The sequence below is a fragment of the Silene latifolia genome, chromosome 2 (genome assembly GCF_048544455.1).
Source record: "Silene latifolia isolate original U9 population chromosome 2, ASM4854445v1, whole genome shotgun sequence".
Taxonomy (NCBI): Eukaryota; Viridiplantae; Streptophyta; class Magnoliopsida; order Caryophyllales; family Caryophyllaceae; genus Silene; species Silene latifolia.
The window spans coordinates 176296229-176310158 of record NC_133527.1 but is presented as its reverse complement, the minus strand read 5'-3'; positions in this window follow the sequence as shown (position 1 = coordinate 176310158).

The following is a 13930-nucleotide window of genomic DNA, read 5'->3' as shown; positions in this document are numbered from 1 at the left end:
AAGAGTAAAGCTCAGGTTACCAAGGAGTAAAAGTTTTGACCGACATATAACTAAAATGTATGACACATAAAATGGAAAGGACATTTTTCAAAATCGACTACCTTTCAAATCAACAAAACATGCTCGAAAAAGTCATACATGGAGAACACATTCAATGCGATTAATAACGATAAAAATTAAAGCATAAACGAACAAATACACGAACAAAACATTTGACACAATTAATAACATTATGAAACGTTAAGGCATAAACAAACAAATACATGGACAAAACATATAATACAATTAATGATGATATGAAACATTAAGACACAAACAAACAAGTACGTGAATAACACATGTAATACAATTAACAACGATGTGAAATATTAAGGCATAAACAAACAAGTCCTTAATTGTTTCTACCCCTTTTACTCTCACTCATTAACTAGGTCATTTATTTTAGTCATCAACTAAGCGAGAGTTGGGAGCATGTTCGCTCTGATACCAACTGTAACAACCCGGATTATAAACCAAAGGAAAAACATAATATAAAGTAAATATCAGAGTACGATACTGATAAAAGGGTCAAGGTGGCGGAAACACCTGACCAATCCGGTTCGTTACTAAATCCAAAACAACTAATACATTATTCCAAGGTTCTTAAAACTGGAAACAAACTCCTAAACAATTTATTCATCTCGTCGCACAGCACTTCCCCAGCAAGATATCATCCAAACAACAAACATCCGAACAACCTGAGAAGGGGGTCGATAATCAGTCGGGGGTAACTAGATGCTCTCCCAGTCATGTTTACAACAATTGAATATAACCAATAATCATTAACAATTGAAATGCACAATTAGTAAACATGTGAGACCATCTATACTCGTGAAGACTCAACACCAACTTACCATTAAACCAAGACATATTAGTACAAACACCTAATTAATAACTCCAAAATTAAACTACATGAGACGGCATACGACAACAACCCATGTTAGACGCCATGTAGAAACTTAGGACAAACAAACTCGATGTAACCATAACCAAACCAAACAACCCTCAGAGCGTATAACGGACTGCCTCTGACTAATGGAGCGTATAACGAACTGCCTCCAACCTCTAGAGCGTATAACGAACTGCCCCTAGCAACAAACACAGTGTATAGAATGAACACCGTTATAGCGTATAACGAACTGCCTCTAACCACTAGAGCGTATAACAAACTTCTTCTAGATATGGAGCGTATAACGAACTGCCTCCATAATCGGTATGGACCGTATAACGAACTGCATCCATTGTGGACCGTAAAACGAACTGCATCCACACTATGTGTAGCGTATAACCACTACCTACATGGCTACATGCCTAAGACCTGGCCAGACCTCTCGGTGAAACACATAGCGTATAACGAACTGCCTCTGCTACACCGAACAACACTCGGGGAACAGAGCGTATAACGAACTGCCTCTGCTACCCCCCCGACCATAGACCATAAGAATCCCCGAAGGGTAGCGTTTGTTCATTCCGATAGTATATAACTGATACTATCGTCATCTATACAACCAGCCAAATAACAAGTATACAGTATAACCGACAACACCAACAATGCATGAACAAACATCACGACTCGACTCTTAGAATAGTGTAACTGACTATACCACTTATCATATGAATAGAGTAACCAAATACATAAGCTAATATAATGTTATACTATAACTGGATATAACTCTACATATGAAGCAATTACTAATGATCAATGTTATAGTAACCTTAACCATAACATGAACTTTAGATGTGAGGCTATACTAACCTCGACTATAACTTCCACAAATACCCTTGAAGTTATAGTAACCTCAACCATAACCTTGACACGAAACTCGAAGTTATACTAGCGTCAACCATAACCTTGAGCCATAATCCCAGGGTTACATTAGTCTCAGCTATAACCTTGACTCGCACTTCAATGTTATATTAGGTTCAGCTATAACCTTGAATTCATATTTCCAAGGTTATAACTCAAACAGCCATAACTTAGAGAAACAACGCAAAGTTGTACTAACTTCAGCTATAACACTTGAATCATAATCAAGGTTATACTAGCCTTAGCTATAACTTTGAAGAGCACTCTTGGCCGCCTATCATGCCGCCATTAGGGTTTATTCGTAAACCCTAATTACGCTCATGACACCCATAATAAACACATAAACAACATATGACATGTAATTAATGCATAAAAACGTATACAACCATGCGAAACATATTTAATCATGATAACAAATAATCAAACATGTACCAATCATGTAAAACAATCATTAAATCATATTAATTACATTAATTGGCATAAACACAATTAAAAGAGAAATACCTAGTTACCTTTTTAGCAATTAATAAAAGCCTCCATAAAGAAAACGACCAACAAAGCCTTGTCTCAACACGTGTCAACATCCCACAAATCAACTTAAGGAATATTCGAATCCAAATTCGTGTAAGCACCATAAAAATACTCCTTTTCTTCTTTACCCATTAAAATAAGAGACCATAAATGTAGGTCTAAAGGTCTATACAAATAATTCTCATAAAATTATTTGGAGAAGAATATGTTGTAAAGATAAGAGTAAGGATTATGAAAATATAATTTGTGTATGAGTTTGAGAGAAGGAAAGAAATTCAACAATGGAGTCAATGAGAGAAAAGAAGAACAAAAGACAGAAAGAGAGGAGGAGAGGCGTGCGTATGAAAGCTCACGCACCAAATAAAAGAGTTGACCTAGTTGCTTGCTAAGTTAAATTCTATTTATAAGGGAATTAACTAATGGGCTTTGAGTCCATTAGCTCATACAATGAATTATCTGATTAGAAAACGGATTGGACCACATTAAAACGTAAGGAGAGCTTATTATAGAAAAGTAATATTAAATTAAAATAGTCAAATCTTGCCCGGACATTTTAACCCTTCCAAAAGTAGATTAAAACGAGAAATAATAAAATATAGAACGAAGACGATAAATATAATATTTTCAAAATACATTATTAAATTGCGAAATAATCAATTTAATAAAATACTTTTATTATAAAATATTATTATAAAATACAGGGTGTTACAAATATTGCCAAGGTAGATGTGATATCAATATGTTTGAGCCCAAGCAGTCGTGTTCAAATGCCTGGCGGGAAATCGTTGATGCTGTTGACACGACGAGAAAAGGAATAAATTCATCGATTGGAAATGGGAAAAACACGAGTTTTTGAAATCAGTGTTGGGGGTGGAATCGTTTATTGGTTGATATGTCACCGATTGAAACACCACATGAAATTCTACAATACAAAGTGGAGGAGATGTGGGACGAGAACACGGGATAGAAGTGGGAGCTATTTGCCGAGTTTTTGCCTAATGAAATTTTGCAAAAAATTGCTTCCTATGAAGTGGTGAATAATATTGATGATAACGACACACTCTACTGTAGGGATGCAATGGATCGGGTCGGGTAAAACCTCATCTGTCATCCATCCGTCCTTTTAAAATCTCATCCAAACCGTCTGTGATCCGTGAAATATATCATCCATCATCCATCATTCATGGAAACGGGTGGATCGGGTGATAAACGGGTGTTGTGTATTTATATGTTTCAAGTTTAAAAAAAAATGATGATTTTTTATTCCCTACAAAAATAAAGTTAGATTAATATTTTAGTTTAACTTTGTAGTGGGTAGGTTAACAAAATATCTATATTGAGAGTATTAAAATATGAAATTTTGAATATTTTATATCTTAATTATGTGTTATATGTCAAAAACATTAAATAAAAAGTAATAAATTCGGGTGATGGATGGATGGCTGGTGAAATTTCTTCATCCAACCCATCCGTCATCCGTCATCCATCCATCATCCATTTAAATTGGGTTTTCATCCATCGGATGGATCGGATTTCGATCAGATGCGGGTGACAGTGACATTCCTACTCTACTGGCTCCTACATCATCGAGCAGATTTACAATTAAGTCGGCAATAAGAGTAATTCGGAATGAGACCAATGTAGAAATCGAGAGCTTCTGAAAATTACCGTGGAGAACAGGGTTACCTCGGCGTATCCGGTTATTTTTGTGGCTGCTACAACATGATAGAACTATGTCGAATGTCAACCGAGCAAGAAGAGGTCTTGTAGACGACCCAACGTGCGCTAGTTGTGAACTGGAGGATGAAACGTCTCTTTATTTGCTAAGGGATTGTAGTGAAGCACGGAAGTATGAAGTCTTTTTACATCCTCTTTATCAAGTAAATTTTTCGAATTACCCTCGCTATGTCAATATTAATGGGTTATTGCGAATTTATGAGTTCCAAAATCAAGGGGCATGGATACTTAGGCCAACATGTTTTCAAATTGTGGTGCGGTGGATTCGGAGATGGTGAAATTGTAGGAGCTTTGATAGGACGATGGATATCCCACAAAATATTTTCACATTCTTAATGCAAAGGACATAGGAAGTGCGAAACGCGAAAGACTCTCTTGAATTGTTAGCAGAACCGGGCAGGTTTAAGTATGATGTGTTCATTTTATATATACTTTTACCCCTCATTTTATCCCGGATTTGATTGCATATCATACTTTAATTAGTATATTTGTGAGCTAATCTTGTGTTCTAGGTGTATTGTTTGTATTTGTTACATTTTGTAGAAATCTAAGCATTTAGAGGCTTTTTTCTATCACATTAACAAGCACCAAGTTCATTAAACTAAGTGGAAATAAGATGGACCAAGCATGACCATGGAAGATGTGTTTCGAAGCCCGATGAGGAAAGTACGGAGCAATGGATTGATAAATGCATATGATCTTACAAAAGAGCCCAAAAGAAGTCCAAATTTATGTAGATAATTCCAAGCTTAGGATACTTCTTTGGATGCTCTTAGGAAGAATTATGAAGCATTAAACGGAGGCATTAGAGGACATTTATCGCACACTTAGGATTCCTCAAGCAATTAATCAAGAATTGAAGACAAAAATACCCGGATTGCTATGGCCCTGATCGGGGCTAGCAACCCCGATCGGGGTTCGCTCCATCTTGGCCTTTTACGTTTCCTACTTCATTTCCTATATAAAGGGTGTAGACTTCAACACCCTTACATATCTTCTTACACACATTTTTCCTCGCATTTTCATATATGTTTTAGTCTTAGTTTTAGAACAAAATGTAGGTTAGATTCCCTTTATGGTATGTTTGGGAACCTTGAATTGGAATTGAATTCCGTAATTAAGATATTTCAAGTGTTTGGGAGCCCCAGAATTTGGAATTGGAATTGACTCAATTCCTTATCAATTTCAAGCTAGTTAAAATTTGGGGTTCTCAAATACCTACCATATGGCAGTCATTTCAATTTCATCACTTCTTACGTTTTATTTTGTGACGCAAATTTCATCAAAATATTTTTATTTAAGATATTTTTTCCGATCGCAAATATTTTTCGGTACAATATTTAATTTTTTCAAATATAAAACATCCAATGACCTCGACCCATATCCGTGTCGCCCAAGTTCAATTCCAATTCCATGGGTTTCCCAAACACAATTTTGGAATTGGATTTGGAATTGAATACAAACATTTGCATTTCTACAATTGAAATCATGAAAATTTGAAATCAATTCCGTGTTTCCGAACACTACCTTATGTTATTTACATTTCCTTTAACATTTCAATATTGTATTACAATTTATATTCAAGCATTGTTCTTCAATTCCATTTCCATTTCCATTGTTGAGGTAATTTATTTCTAGTATTATTTCCTTATCATTATGTTTATCATTTTGTTCATCATTAGCTTAATTTACATAATGCAAGAGTAATATATCCTGTCTAGGGGATAAAGGAAACCATGCTAAATAACTACTCACATGTGTTAAAATGAGATGTCACGATATTAAAATAGTTTATATAACATGTTTGCATTATATTGTTTAATCTTTGGTTGCCGTAATCGTAGATTAAGTTTGTTAATTCATTTTATAAGTCGAGAGGTACAAACTTGAATTAGACTAAACATGTGTAGTAGGACAACCTAGTCATAGACGAGAGTTTCTCTAGGTCTCGGTTTATGGTTGACATTAATATCGATAGGTGGGTGTCTCTAAGCCTAAATAATTTATCATTATCAATGCATTTCTAAAATAACATGACTAATTAGTAATTTGCATGCGTGACCCGATTTTCCTAGACGCTTTCTTTATTATTGTTTTCATTTTGTTTGCATAACCAACCAACCAACAACCGATAAACCGACCTCGATAGAATTTAATCCATAGCAACTTGTTTAGAAAACTCTTGTCTCCTTGTGGTTCGACCCCTATTACTACATTTATTTGTGTTTAGGGAATTTATCTTTACATAGGTGTGCGATAGCCTACCAGGAAATATTTGTGAGATGAGTTGCACCACCAGAAGGGTGGATAGTACTTAATATTAATGGGGCCTAAAAAGGAAATTCGAGTCGATCGGGGGCAGGTGGCATTTTACGAGACACATCAGAGAATATTCTACTTGCATTCATCGAGAGGTTAGGCATGGAACCTGTCACTAGAACAAGGTTGATGGCTTTGAAGCGTGGTCTAATGATTGCGAAGGATCGGAGAGGCTTTTTAGTCCGTGTGTGGTTGAGACTATGTTAAAGGAGAAAGAGGAGCTACCGTCTGCACGTGCTCACTTAGTGCAGATGTGTAAGTGTTTCCTAAATGCTCATCCATGGAACATTGAGATTCATCATATTTACCGTGAAGCGAATAGATGTGCGGTTTGGTTAGCAAATGTGGGAGTTGATCAAGCTCAACAAGTGGTCGTGTGGGAACCAGTTGATGTACCGAGTCTTTTATTTTCTTTGATGAAACAAGACATTTGAGGAGCGTCGAGCCCGAGGATTGTCCCGGTCAATAAGCCGTAGTTTGTTTTCGTATTTTTATTGTTTGGTTTAGTTTTCGCTCTTTCTTTCGTTATGGATTAACCCCTTCTTGTAACAAAAAAAAAGAATTATTTTAGAAAACTGGTATGTAAAAGGAAGTGATTTTAAATTAACTCTTACTATTATTACTTTCACCCCATATCATGATAGCTAATTTTTACGGTTATATCATTCACGTTAATTTTATCAAAATCATATTATAAAAATTAAGATATCCTTTTATAAATCGAATTGTTAGCTAATCTGTCATACTTTCTTCATTTTTCCTACTGTTACTTTCATTACATTTGTTGTGACTACTGTTATTTTCACTACTCATACCGTCATTTTTTTTTTCACTACTCCTGCATTTGATAATGTTAATTTCACTATTCCCGTTGTTGTTACTATTACTTTCATCACTCCCGCTCATATGAGTTATTACTATCATATTTGCTAGATTCAATATTACTACAATTATTTTATCAAATTTAATTTTAAATCAGTTGATTATCTAATTTTATGAAATATACGGATAATGGGATATTATATCTTTTGAAACAATCCTGGTTTTTTTTTACTTTACATAGTTTCCAAAACATAACTTACTTATACATTAAACTATTAACACCATTGCACATCTAATAAACTATATAGCATAATAAAATTGTAGAATTATCAACTTACATTTAAGTCTACTGGTTTCCGGATTATATATAGTACTAGTATTGGTGCCCGCCTTACCCGAGTACTCTATTTAGGATTAAAATTTATTTTTAATTAATTAAACTACTTTAAAGTTGCATAACTCATAAATTTATCATTAATATATTTTTCAATGAGATATCTTAAAATTAAGATGAAATAAATTATGAGACAAATTCACTACTCACGCTATTAATATTTTACTTAAATCGACGAGTTAACTAATTGTTCATATATACTTTCTTTTGTTGTTAGTATTGCTACTTTTATTATATTTGTTAACTAATGATACTTTCACTACCCCGCCATAATTATTATTATTTTCACTACGACCGCATTAATATTGATAATTTCATTACTATCGTTGCTACTTCTATTCTTTCACTACTCCCGTTGCTAATATTGTTACTTTGACTATACAAATGAGTGATTATTATCATATTATTATATCCAATGTTACTACAACTCTTTTCACTACTAACAGAATTATTTTTACTACTCCTCATGTTGTTACTAGTGCTAGTTTTATTACTCCTGCTGCTATTACAATTACTTTATTTACTCATATTGCTATGGTTATCGTATTTTTTTTTTTAAATTATGAATAAAAAATGTATCAATTAAATTATGAGATATTTTCACTACTTTTACCGTTATTAATCTTATTTTCAATATTCCCGTATTGCATGACAACTCTTCCCGTATCATTTTCTATATTATTCGTACCTTTCTTTTATTAATTATATATTAATATGACTCTTTTGTTTGGTACATTTTTTCTTCACAGTCGTACGTGTTGGAGCACGATTATTACGCATGAGCTATTGGCCTAAAGCCAAAATTTGGGCCTACGAGACCTCCACAATGGTCCAAATGATTCAAAGCAGAACACTCAACTGCTAAGGTAGGCTTGATCCCGAGATAGGCCGAGGCCTCGGGACCGAAGTCCAGTCTAAGCCGAGGGTGAAATCCAATCATGGTTCATTTCCAGGATTATCGGTCCATGCCAGATCAACAGTACGGCCAGAGCCATGTGGAACCCCGACGTGAGTCCCTTCGGTTCGTACGAAGTTGTCTCCAAAAATAGTTTCACAATTCGCCTCCAAAGTTATCAAATCCCTAATTCTCTAAGCACTTTCTCTCAATACAATTAGCAGACTAAGGAAATCTCTTCACACAAGACCTTGTCGGCCCCGAGGTAAGGAAAAAAGATTAAGATTTATGCATCGGAGAGGCTCTCCTCGGAACTCCCTCAGGCTAGGTTTGTTTCTTGTTTATAGAATGCAATCGGGAGGAAATAAAACAAGTTTAAAGACCTCAAGTCCAAGGATTCAAGAAGACTTAGCGTCAGATCGTGCTTAGTCAACAACAAAACATGTTTTAGTCTTGTGTAGTTTGTATAAAGAATTCAATACTTTTTTACTCGAAATAGTATTTATTTTATCATAGATTGTAACAATTTATACTAGTATACCATTATATATAATACGTACCTATTGTATTATCTACGGTACCATTTTTAATTCAAATTGTAATACGTCTTTCAATAAATTTATTGAGAGACCGTCTCTCACGAGACCTACTAATCTTTCTAATAAATCATTTTATGCGAAAAAACTCTCAATGTCCATAACTTTTGCTTATGAGTTCAAAAAACAATAATATCTTTTCTATTTCGATTATCTTAACCATAACTTTGGTTTGGAAAAAAAAATCACTACCTCGTATTTCTAAACACGCAACTGAAAATTAAATCCCGTTAAAAGTTTTTATAAGGACAAAACTTTGACTAATCATAACTATCAACTACGAGGTAAAAATGATTCAAAATTTTTCTAAGTTCACACAACCTTGACGAGGTATTTTGTTCGGAAAAAAATAATATCATTTTCTGAATTCCAAACCAAGAGTTTACCACTGGTCAAAGTATTTTTCCAAAGTAAGAGGGGGACAAACTAAAAATGTCATCTTAGCCACAATCAATAATAAACAAGGCAACTCATAAGCATAATCATTTAGTGGAAAACCAAGTTGAAAAACGATGACTAAAAACCTGTTTTATACAATGAGTATACCAGTTGATCTTTTTTAAAGTCAGACGAACATAGTTGTCATAAGTTTAAAACCGGCCAAATTGTACACCATTCTGTCTTAAGTTTAGAAAGATGAGACAAGTTTTCTGCTAATCCTAAAAGCATTATGATCATGTTGTATATTTTATTTGACTCGTTTTAAGTTTAAGATGAATTTTCATCATAAACAAGAATGTGTGAAGAGCATACACATACAATTGCATTGCTAAAATCTTGATTCATGCATGTTATAGCACAAATAGGATTATACATCTAGTTGTACCATAAGCAGTGTACAACCAAGTTATAAGAATCCGAGCTTATATGTATTTTTTCTGAGCTAATTCAAAGTTCATGATTTTAATGTGTAAATGGATGAGTTGAATACTTTCTAATAAAGCTCATATTATTTAACATACAGCTCGAATACTTTATTACAAAGTTCATATTCTACACCGTACAATATATACAAATGGTTGTATAATCCATGAATTGATGTTATAGTAAAGTATCACTTAACAAAACAAGAAAAAATAGTATAATATCTCTTCACTATCTAAATATCGATCTCTTCCCATTTAAAACTGCTTAATTAGGTTTACTAAATCTGGTTATTATAGAAAGAAGTCAAAGAACAACTAATTATTTTGATTATACCATAATTGATATAAACATACTTCATATAAATTAAATGAAACCCTAAGTTCAATGTCTCCTCAAATTATTACTTTTCTTCAAAATTAACCTACAAAATGTTAACATCAACCCACCTAACATACTACTACAATTTCCTCCCAACAAAAACAGAAGAAATAATAATCAATTCTAACCCGATCCCATATAAACCCGCTCGTGCCCTAATAGAAATTAGGGACGTCAATAACCCGCCAATTATCGACCGGGATAACCCGTGGGTCATTACTAAAAAAATTACATATTTTGATATTATAAGTGGAAAAATTACTTTAACACATGAAGAAGTGTTTGAACATGTGTTTAGGTATTGGACAGTTAGCTTTGCTAATGTTGTGATACGTGGTAATAGAGTACCCATGTTAATTTGGGATCATACAAATAAAAATAGGGGAATTCCAAGAAAATATATTGGCGAAAATATATATTTTGAAAGAGGGCCTAATGATACTTATTTTCTTGGTTGGACAAATGTTGCTTGTGATTTACAAATTAATCCGGGGGATGAAATTGGTTTGCGTTGGGGTATTAAAAATAAGTTTTTCCATTTTAATATCTTAAGACGAAGAAATAATTAATAGTTCGCGCATCAGTGTGATGGAGCTAAGGGAGTAAGGGGGCAGTAATAAAAATGGTCAGAGTTTTATAGTTGTTATTATTTCATTTGTAATTCGCTCGCTCTCTAAGGACAAATCCCTATTTTGTTTGGCCTTGATTTTTTTTATACATTAGATCTTAGGTTTGAGTCTCACATAGTCTTTGTAATCGATTTAAGATTTTTTTTAACAAGGTAAGAAAAATAAATTGATCATATAGGGTAAAACCATTCTATCTCATAAGTGAGGTAAGTTAAATCCACCGACTTTCAAACCACCTCGAAAGAGTTGGACATGAATGTCCAATAGAAGCCATAAAATCTGAAACCTTGTCGGTTTCACGAAAGTAATGTTTAAGTATCACTTCAACGAAGAAATGAAGGTCTAATTTCATATTCTTGATAATACTAGAAATTTACCGAGGAATTTGTCACGTACTACGAATTGAGTTAATAACACATAAATTGTCACCGTCCACGATTAAATTTGAGATTCTTAAGTATTTAGCTGCTAAAATGTCTTTTTATAAAGCGAGATGAGATTCCGCAACAAGAATACTTTTAAATTCGCAGTTTTTTTATCCTAACAAAATGACTTTACCATTAATTATGATATCTTATACAATATCCTAAAGCAGCTTTATTTCCATCTACTTTCGACCCGTCAAAATTTAGCTTTAGAAAACCATTTCTACGTTTCTACCACCAAATTTCTTTTTTACTAGTAGTGTTTCTAACTGATGCGTCTTTTTCGAGAATGATGAGATCCTTATGTCTAGTTTTATTCCAAATCGTGATGCTATTACCGCATAACAGAATAATTTTGTTGATATTGAAATGAACATCATTAAAGATAATGTCATTTCTATAATAACATTCATTCCACAAATAAAAATAATCCTAATGAAATCATCTTTTGGAATTAATTCTTTGACATAATTGAGTTTTATCATAAAATTTTGACTTGCAATATTATCATAATGTGACAAAAAATTGTTAAAACTAATAATATTCTTGTCTTGGATAACATAACCAATCAAGGAACATTTATAAAAGAAATGGTCTTTGTTTTCAATAAGATGGTTGCACAAAACACAATTAGGTGGGATATTAATTTGACTTTTAAGAAGCATGCCTTTCATTGGGAGGCCGTCAATAAGGCTTTCCAAAGAAAACAAATTAACTTTAAAGGAATATTCAATTTCATGGAAAAACATTTTCAAGACTTTGATCGAACAAACCTTGAGCTAACCATGTTTCTGTTTTGATAGAAAAATTTCCATCTACAGATAACACCCAAAAAAAGGTATCTGGAATATCATTATGTGGCAGTGGAATATTGTTAATCTGATTAACAATATCGTTATTTACTAAATTAGATAGTTTACAAGCATCCCATTGTTTATCAGAGGTTATGAAATCTTTAACCAAAAGATTAAAATCACGAGTACTATCATCACCGATATTGCTGGTAAGTGGGTGTGAAAAAACCCAGTTATCAGACCAAAATTTAATGTTGTTACCATTACCTATCTTCCATCTCAGCCCTTTACTAAATAGAGTCTGAAGACTCATAAGTTTATATAATTGCCAAGAAGAGAGTAAATTAGGCTTATGATCAAAGAGCGGACAATTTCTCAAGTATTTTTTAGTTATCACTTTGACTCATATACTTTCTTTATGTGAGACTTAAACCTAAGTTCTAATGTATTAAAAAAAATCAAGGATAGTGATAAAAAGGGGATTTGTCCTTAGAGAACGAGCGAATTGTAAATGAAATAAGATAAAAAAAACTCTGAACATTTTTACTACAGCCCCCGCAAATTGCCCTTTTAGCTCCACTACGCTGATGCGCGAACTATTAATTTCTTCGCCTTAAAATGTTAAAAATGAAAACCCCTATTTTTAATACCCCAACGCAAACTAATTTCAGCCCCTATATTAATATTTAAATCACAAGCGACATAGGTCCAACCAAGAAAATAAGTATCATAAGCTACTCTTTAAAAATAAATGTTAACCTTTCTAAAAATAAAAATAAAAATAAATGTTATCACCAATATATATTCTTAGAATTCCCCTATTATTACTTGTATGATCCCAAATTAACATATGCAATCTATTACCACACACTACAATCTACAACGTTAGCATGCTAATTGTCCAATACCTAAACACATGTTCAAACACTTCTTCATGTGTCAAAGTAATTTTTCCACTTATAATATCAAAATATGTAATTTTTCTAGTAACGACTCACGTATTATCCCGCTTGATAATTTGGGGGGGGGGGGGGGGGTCAATGTCCTTAATTTTAATTAGAGTACATGCGGGTTCATATATGGGTTCGAGTTGGAATTGATTATTAATTCTTTTGTTTTTGTTTGGAGGAAATTATAATAGTATGTTAGGTGGGTTGTTGTCAACATTTTGTAGGATAATTTTGAAGAATACAAATAATTTTGATAGGGAAATTGTATTTGAGGGTTGAATTTATATGAAGTATTTTCATATCAATAATGGTTTAATCGACATACTTAGCTATTCTTTCTATGATAACCAGATTTAATAATCCTAATTAAGGAGTTTTAAATGGAAAGAGATAGATACTTAGATAATGAAGAGATATTATACTATTTTTTCTTGTTTTTCGAAGTGATACTTTACTATACATCCATTAATCTAGAATTTAGCTATTCTTGTTTATGACGGATATATATCCATCTTAAACTTAAAATAAGTCAAATAGATATATTGAACATGGTAAAAATGCTCAAGAGGTAGCAAAAAACTTGTCGCTCAATGGTGTACAATTTGGCCCGTTTCAAATTTAATTAAGACAACTATGCTCACCCAATCTTAAGAAAGACCCACTGTATACTCATTAAGAAAAACGATTTTTGGGCCATCATTTTTCAAATTTCTTTTTCTTTTTAATTAATTGATTATGGTTATGAGA